Raw genomic sequence first — 8390 nt, forward strand, 5'->3', positions numbered from 1 at the left:
GCCCAGCACACCCGCACCCGCCAGTCACCCAACCCCGACACACCCGCACCCGCCAGTCACCCTGCCGCCCAGCACACCCGCACCCACCAGTCCCCTTATCCCCAACACATCCACACCTGCCTGTCACCCTACCGCCCAACGGAACCTCACCCACCAGTCACCCTGCCGCTCGAGACACCTGCACCTGCCTGTCACCCTGCCGCCCGACACGGCCACACTGACCAGTCCCCTACCCTCCAACACACCGCGTCCTCGCTTTCACCTATCCACACGGGATGGTCGCTGGTCAGTTTGGCCCAAGAGCAAAGCCAGGGCCGCCTTGCCGTGCCTCGGGCCGTTGGGAGAGGCCGGCAGCGGCGCAGCAGTGAGCGCTACCCACACGGCGCTGCTGCTATTGGAAGCCAGAGCCGTGAGCAGCACACAGCCGGGCCCGAGATCAACCCCTGCAGCGGGCAGCCTGGGGCATGAGCCCAGCACTTCTCGGCCCTGCCTCACTGAAAAAGGCTGGAGCAGCTGGGAGCCTCCATCCGCCGGCTCCTGCAGCGCCTCCCACCGGCAGCAGCTGGGACTGGCGAAGACGGCGGCTCTTGCGTGGATGGTTCCATTCCCGCCAGCCCTGCTCGCTGGGCCAGGCTGGGCCAGGCGTAGCTGGGTCCTCTCCCCACCCCCCGTGCCCCAAGCTACGTCAAAGAGCAGCGCGAGCCCAGGGCCGTGTAAACGCCGCGGAGCCAGTTAGCAGCTCCCGGAGTTGTCAGAATGTCCGTTCTGCAGCTCAGGAGACCCAAGCACTCGCGGCTTTGACGTGGGGCTGGCAACTCACTCCCCGCCAGCTCCCCGCACCTGTGCCTCAGCGACCCCCTGCCAGCCCGTGGCCAGCGCACCTCTGTGCCGCGCGGGGAGCTGCACGGCCACAATCGGGGCCGGGCTGGCAGACTGCGACCCGCCGCGGGCTCGGCCAGCGGCTCCGTTTAAATGGGCACGGACGCCTGGCTCTCCCCCGGGGCTGGCAGACACCTGGCCTGGCGTCCCCCCAGCCTTGCCGGCTCGCGACAGGAGCTGGGCTGGCCCTGCGCACAGCGGGGGGGGCACAGCCCTCGCTGGGACAGTGTGGCTGGGGCAATCCCCAGGGTGGGGCTGGGGCTGGGATGAAAGGAAGGGACAAGGTAGGACGGGGTGTCAAACATCTGGCCTGGGTGGGGGCCGCATCTGGCCCACAAACCTTTTTGACCCGGCCCGCGTTCGGGGAGTTTAAGCAAGTTGTGCTGCCGCCGAAAGTTTCTCTGCGTTGCCACTTTAAGAGATTTCTGGGTCCAGGACGTTGCTACTTTAAGAGAGTCTTAAAGCGGCGATAGCTTCCTCCGCCGCGGAACCCTGCCGCCGAAAAGCGAAAGACGCCCTTAGTTCTTCGGCGGCTAGAAACCCTTTAAAGCGGCAATGGAGTCAGTCCCGCTAAAAAGGGGGAGATGAGCCGGATTTTTTCGGCGGCGGGTATTGCATGGCCCCTTTGAAGTACAGGTCATGTGAATCTGGCCCGTCGCCATTTGACACCCCTGAGCTGGGACTTCTTTAAATCCCTTTCAGTAGCCAGTTCAGTGCCTTCCCCCCCCACTCTGTATCTCCGGTTTGCAGAAGGTTAGGTCCAGGGGCGTGCGATGGCCTGGCAGGGCTAGAGCCACAGCTGTGGGGCAGTGACTAGGTGGAAAGCCCTTGGGCACAGCTGGGTGCGACGCCACATTGCGAGCCCAGCCACATACACACGCTGTTCCCCGGGCTTTCTAAACCACAGAACACAGTGAGCACCGCTACAGGGCTCACATGCTATTTAAAGGGCTACTACCCAAGTCCAATAAGGACGCAGCATCACTGGGTAAAACCAGTTTAGCCCCCCCACGGAGGAGCACACCAGCGTGAGGGGGATCCACAGGAGCAGCGAGCCTTCCTGCCATGCGCCCTCCTTGATATCAGGGCACAGGTGGACAGGGGAATGGCCAGGGTACTGCACGGGCTGGGGTGGAAAGGCTTGCTGACTAGATACTTCCCCACACACACCAGCACTCCTTTCAGCCCAGCCCCGGGGGTGGGAGCCCGCTGCTGCTATCCGTCCCTTCTCAAAACCCATCGCTGGCTCCTGGCTGCCAACCCCCATGGTTTTAGGGAGATCTTAGGTGTTTCATCGAGCTCCCGCTCCTGGCCTGTTCAGTGAGAATCTGGGCTTGCAAGGACATCAAAGAGTTTCCAGCCCTGGAGGCTGCTGAGAAAAGCTGGAAAACGTGACCCGAATGCCACCAATGGCTCAGAAATCAAGAGGTGAAGAGCAAGAACCCAGCCCAGATTATTTTCAGACATGCTCCTCTCTTGGGGGTTGGTGACGCTCCAACAGACCTGGGCACACTTCCCAGCTCTGTCACAGATGCCCTGTGTGACCCTGGGCACATCACTGCATCTTCCCTGGAGGGTTTCCTAACAACCTTGGCCAGGAGTAGTTCCCCTAGCAGAGGATCCAGGCAAGGGGGGGCAGAGTGGGCACCCAGCCACCAGGAACTGAGCTGGCCCGCCTGTGGTTTCCCAGGAGTCCAACCACCATCTGATGGACATGATGCTCCGGTACCACTGAGCAGCAATGGACAAACCCTGGTGACTTCATTCATTCCCCTTCTGAGCTGCTTCCTTACTTTGCTGCAGCTGCCCCACAGTGCAGGGGGGAAGATGAGATCACGCAGGCCTTCCAGCTGTTCTCAGAACTGGGCACCAGACCCTCTGCCTGCGGCTGGGGGAGAACTCTACCCTGGCTGCCCTGATGCAGGTGTTTCCCTGGGAGAACCTTGCCAGGTGACTACACGCAAGCCCTGGCACATCGGAGCAACTGCTGCAGCTGGGAGAATTCTCCTATGTGCAAACTCACTCAGGGTTATAGTAAATGGACTGTTCCTTCAGGCTGGCTGCTCCCTGCACCCCCTGGGGCTGCAAAGTGGGGCCTGGATCCTCTTAGCAGACCGAGGCTTGTGGAAACCACAGGTCCCGAGGCAATGCTCCAGCTTTTTCTGCTCAGAGCATGTTGGGACCTGGAGTCTCTGCAGGCTGCACCTCTAATGTAAATGTGAGAGCCCCGGCCATCTGGGAGGCAGTGTGGGCTGATGGTCAAGGACCTGGGCTAGGAGACAGGAGACTCCCATCGCCTGGTGCAGTGCTCTAACCACTAGGAAATGCCACCTCTGGTTGCAGGTGCCCTCGTATTTAATACAGAAGCACAACCTCCAGAGACTTCGTGGCCAAGCATGCAATGCTGTGGCACATTAGGAAGCTCACTTCCTCTCTCTGCGTCTGTTTCCCACCCTACCCTTTGTCTTGCCTATTCCGACTGTGAGCTCCTTGTGGCAGAGACTGTCTCTTGCCCTGTGTCTCTGCAGCTCCTAGCACGGATCCAGGATAATCCCAGCTTTCTGTTCAAATACAGGAAGCTTCTAGCCCCTGCGGTTGCAGAGAAAAGCTTGAAAACATGAAGCAAGTGCAGCCTAAAAGCCCAGAAAGGAGAAGGCAAATGCAAAAGAAACCCCTGGTGCTTTATTTTTAAAAGGCTCATGATTTTTTAAGCTTATCTCAGGAATTTTGGAGGCCTGACACATGAGTTTTGAATGCTTGGAGCTCGCCAGACTGCAGTGCTGCCCTTGGACGAGCAAAGGTTACGCATGTGGCCCACATCCTCAAAGGTATTTAGCCACCTAGTTCCTAATGAAATCCATGGGAGTTCGGTGCCTAAACACCTTCAAGGATCTGCTGTATGGCACAGCGGAGAACAGACATACGTATGGCAAGCTGCGTCCACGTCTCGCAGGCATATCTGAATCCTCATGAAAATCCTTCATTCCTGACGCCCATGATCCTGCCCTGCCCAAGCCACCCGTTAAGGCCCAGAGTGAATTCAAGGGCCATTAGAATGAGCTGCCAGATTTTGGCAGCTGTTTCTATGTCAGTCCCAGGCTCTTCCTGGCAGAGAGAATTGCGCTGGGAGCTCCTGTGTGGCGGGGCGGCCAGGATCACAGTTACTCATGGCCCAGCCTTCGCCAGACACCATGCAGGATAGTACAGCAGTGCCCGCTGGGGAGAAGCACCCACTTTGAGGAGCAGCATCTAATTCTCCAGAAGGTTGGTCTCTCCCTGGGGCTCTCACCCAGTTCAAGGAGAGACAAGTTATCATGCCCTGTCTATGAGGACAGGGCTCGACTGGGGAGAAGGGCGATGTTGGAGGAGTCAGATAACTGACCTTTGATGGCCCAGCTGTGGCCCAGATAATTAGACATCTTGACATATCTTGATTTCAGTCAGGCTTCTGACACAGCTTCACATCACATTCTCAAACACAAACTAGGGAAATAGGGTCTCGATGAAATTCATGTAAAGTGGACAAAAGTGGGGTGGGTGATAGCAATCAGATACGTGCGCCATGGGCCACCAGGGTCTGGGCCAGGTTTCATAGCGTTTTAGGCCAGAAGAGAACATTAGATCATCTAGGCGACCTCCTGCACAACACAGGCCATTACACTGCAACCAGAGACCCAGCAATGAAGCCCAGGGACTTCCGCCCTGAGAACTGAAATGCTTTAGTCCAACTAAACTGTCTTGTGCCCCAGGCAGAAAACGGGAGGGACCAAGGTGCCACCAGTGCTCTAAGCCCCTGCAATGGTAGGGAACTGATGAGGTGAGAAATGCCCAGTAGATCCCAGCAGCCAACCAGCACCCCATGCTACAGAGGAAGAGGAGACTCTGCCACCCCTTTCCTCCCCCGAGGTTTCTGCCAATCTGACCTGAGGAAAAAACCCTTCCTGACCCCAAATCTGACAATCAGTTGGACCCTGAGCATATGAACAGGATGCACTAGCCTGGCATTTAAGACAGAGGATTATCTGGAGCACCGTACAGCACTGGCCCACCCCAACTGGTGTCCCAACTCCAGCTGTGGCCAATCTCTGATTCTTCAGAAGGCAAAAAAGACCAGAACACAACTGGTCAATTGTGCATCCAGGGGGAGGGGATTCTTTCCTGAGCCCTGCAGGCAACTGGACCTGAAGCATGAGATTTGATATACTCATTATCCTAATGTAGAACTGCAGGTTTTGGGAGTACGTTAAGGGCAATACAGACAATCCTGTTCTCCCTGTAGTCCATGAAGGAAAGGGATGAAATCACAGGGGGAAATCACAGATTCCAACCAGAAGGGACCACTAGACCATCCAGCCTCGCACACACAGGCTGTAGAACTTCGCCGAGAAATTGGGTTAACGCGCGTCAAAAAGATACCTAACCTTGTCTGAAAAACTCCAAGTCTATCCACTCCATGAATAGACCGATGTGGCCCAGAGGTGTATCATGCCCTGTACCCCACACCTTGTAGGGGCAGGCTAGCAGCCCCCCTTCTCCCGGAGCTAGGAATTTTAGTCATCTCTGCAGTAGGGAAGCAGGCTGCTCCTGCCTCCCTCTCCTTTGTCAGCCTGTGAGTGTTTTTCCAAAAAGCCATTGTGAAAATGCTCCGGGCAGAAAGGGACACTTGGAAAAGCAGGAGCTGGATCTCCTGGCAGGATCCCGCAAAGGTGAGGGCCTCCCGGCGCAACAGCCCACCCGCCACCTCCAGGCTTTGGGGTGGGCGGATGGAGCCTAAAACCCTCCCGCACACAAGGGCTGGAGCAGCTGAAAGGGAAGGGGCCCAGCCCACAGCTCTGCCCAGGCTTCGATCGCCCCAGCACGGAACAATACAGTCAGTGGCATGAGTGTCCCTGGCAGAGAAGCCCAGCCCAATGCAAGTTCCCTTTGCTTTCCCTCAGCCGCCAGTGCGAGCACTAAGCCCTGATCAGTGCCGGACAGGTGGGCCCTGTAGGGGCAGCTCACCACTAAGGAGCGGCAAACTCTTGCCCAGTGGGCACTCCTGAGCCGCTGTCTGCAGGCAGGGCGGGCATGAGGCAGGCAGGGGACACTGCTCCCCTGCTTAAAATCCACCAGGTGAAGAGAGGCAGCAGGAGGAGAGGACGTAAGGGAAGGCAAGGCTGGATCTCTGTCATGCAAGCCACAGCCAGAGCAACTCCGCCTGGGCTCCTGCACCATGCCCTACAGCGCCTCCTGCTGGGAGAGGCTGGGGCTGGCAGAAATTCGCACCAGTGATTAGGAGTTCTGTATTATTTGCTCTCCTTCATCCTATAGATTCCTGCCCTCCTTCCCCTGCCAGTAGCTCCGCAGCATTGCCCGGCTGGGCCAAGGAAGGCAGCAGGGATGGTGACCACAGCCTCTGCGCTTCCACCAGACAGGCAGCGTCACCCGCTCTGCAGCAGCCCCAGCCTGCCCAGGGACATGCCCCTGCCTCACTGACACAATCGCACTCCCCAGGGTCCTGATCCCCTCCTAGGATTGAATCGCTCAGGGTAGCAGCTGTGCCCGGGGCCGCAGGCTGTCCCCTTCACCCCTGGGAAAAGGCAGAATACACTGACTGGGATCCTTCACCTGTGTGCAGCCTGCTCTCTTGCCCCCGAGAGACACCTGCCGGCAGGACCCTTCCCCCAGCCACAGCCCTGCCCCCTTGCCGCCCTGGGCTGCACAGCCAGACTAAGACCCGAGTGCCTTACCAAGGGCTACGGGGGCAGGATGCATCGGGCTTCCCAGCCAGCTCCCCTTCCCCCAGCCGGCTCCTGCCCCCTGCCAGCCCCAGCACTGCAGGCAGTGCCCGGAGTGGAAGGCCTTGTCCATTCAGCAGCACCTGCCAGAGCCAGGAGGGCCAGTCAGGGTCCTCCGCGCCCATCACCGCCTCCCCCCACGCCCTGCCCCGCTCGGCGCCAGGCAGCGCGGCTCGCTCTCCCACCCACCCACCCCAGTCTCCGACCGCCACGGCCAGCGCTAGGCCTCAGGACTCACGGCAATTTCTTCGGCCAACTCCCCGCGGCTGCGAAGGCCCTGGGAGGTTGCCAGGCTGGTCCAGGCTGGGGAGGGCACAAGGGGCCAGGGCCAGGGCTGCACGGCCTTTTTCCGCAGGGAAGCGAACAAAAGAGGGGTTGAGGAGGCTGAGTGGAAGAAAACAAAAGGCTTGTCGGCTGGCTGATCCTCCTGGCTTTGTCGTTTCACTTAACGGAGCACAGCGGCCCAGATGGATTCGCCCATGCTCAGTGCCGCTCCGGGCTGGCGTCACGTGAGCCTCTCAGCTCGGTGAGCAGGAGAGTGCCGCCGGGCTGGAGGCAGGGATGCACAAAGCTCACACACGCACGCACCTAGCGCGCCAGCCGGCCAGGCATCTGTAGGCCGAGCCCCCCACCTGCCATCTCCATGCAGCGCAGGAAGCCCACCAGCCACCTTGCCCTGGCCTTGGTGCTGTGTGAGACACAGGAGATGACCCAGCCCCCTACCCCGGCCAAGGTCCATCCTCCGGATCTACTGTGCTGCACTGCCCTTAGGGACAGACGGGGCTGGCTGTCAGATATCTTGAGGGGAGAGCACTGCGCTGCCAGGGGACATTATGCCCAGCTTCTCACCCAGGACTATTTACGATTCCTAAATGCCCCTTCCCTGTCTGCTATCCTCACGGGTCACCTGCCTGCCCAGCTGTCGCCTGGTGAGTTTTGAAGGCCCTGTGCTGTGGTGATGATGATGAAGGATAAGAACGTCTTTGTTTCTTCCACCCTGCCAACCGCAAGATCCCCAGTCAGACAACTCATTCCCCAGTCCAGCCTGCCTCCACTTGGGAACCAAGCCCGCACATCCTCACTTGGAGGAATTATCAACAAAGCACAGGTCCAGACCGGATTGTCTAATTTCTAGAAGAGAGCAAATGCTACTGCCCCCCTCCCAACTCTGGACCAGTAACTGGGGAGGTCTGCGGGACGGGCCTGTGCTCCTCCTATCTAGGGCAAGTGGGGAGGCAGGGGGTGGTGGATCTTTGCTGGCAAACACTTTTCACCTCTGCCCAGGAGGCCAGGTGCTAGCTCCTCCCAAGCAAGCCATCTCCCACAGCTGCGAGCCTCACCTGCCGCAGCCCAATCTCTGGCCTCCTCCTCTGGGAAAGTTGTTGAGGAAGCTGTGGCATCCCCTAGGATCCTCTGATCCTGCCTGGCATAAGACCAGGGCATGGTAGAGACTGTGCTGATCTCAATGGTCAGTGAGCACCTCCTGGGGATGGAGGAAGGCCCCTGCTGATGGGCATACAGGGCTGTGGCCCAGCCTGCAGCCCCTGGATGGAACCACACAACTGGCTCTCAGGGGATACCAGAGGGAGGGTGGTTTTGGCCTGTGACTCACATGTCCCCAGGGCACTTCAGTGGGATAGGGGATGGTGTTCCTCCAGGTTCTCGCCCGTCACCCCTCCTGTTTGGTAGGCCCACAGGCTGCTGGGGAGGTGCCGTCAGTCTGCGTTCCACTTC

The 8390-nt window shown here is 59.1% G+C and overlaps 1 protein-coding gene across 6 annotated transcripts in view; it reads right to left on the minus strand.

Moving 5' to 3' along the window:
- The window catches only part of PARP6 (poly(ADP-ribose) polymerase family member 6), a 44734-nt gene extending 37679 nt beyond the window's left edge, over nt 1-7055 (minus strand). For all 6 annotated transcript variants that reach the window (XR_010921399.1, XR_010921398.1, XR_010921397.1 and 3 more), the window contains exon 1: nt 6895-7055. The gene's annotated coding sequence lies outside the window, so the exon portion shown is untranslated. The remainder of the gene's footprint in view (nt 1-6894) is intronic.
- Nucleotides 7056-8390: the final 1335 nt, after the last annotated feature.

The sequence above is a fragment of the Emydura macquarii genome, unplaced genomic scaffold, assembly GCF_026122565.2.
Source record: "Emydura macquarii macquarii isolate MOO-44397 ecotype Brisbane River unplaced genomic scaffold, CSIRO-AGI_Emac_v2 contig_1644, whole genome shotgun sequence".
Classification (NCBI taxonomy): Eukaryota; Metazoa; Chordata; order Testudines; family Chelidae; genus Emydura; species Emydura macquarii.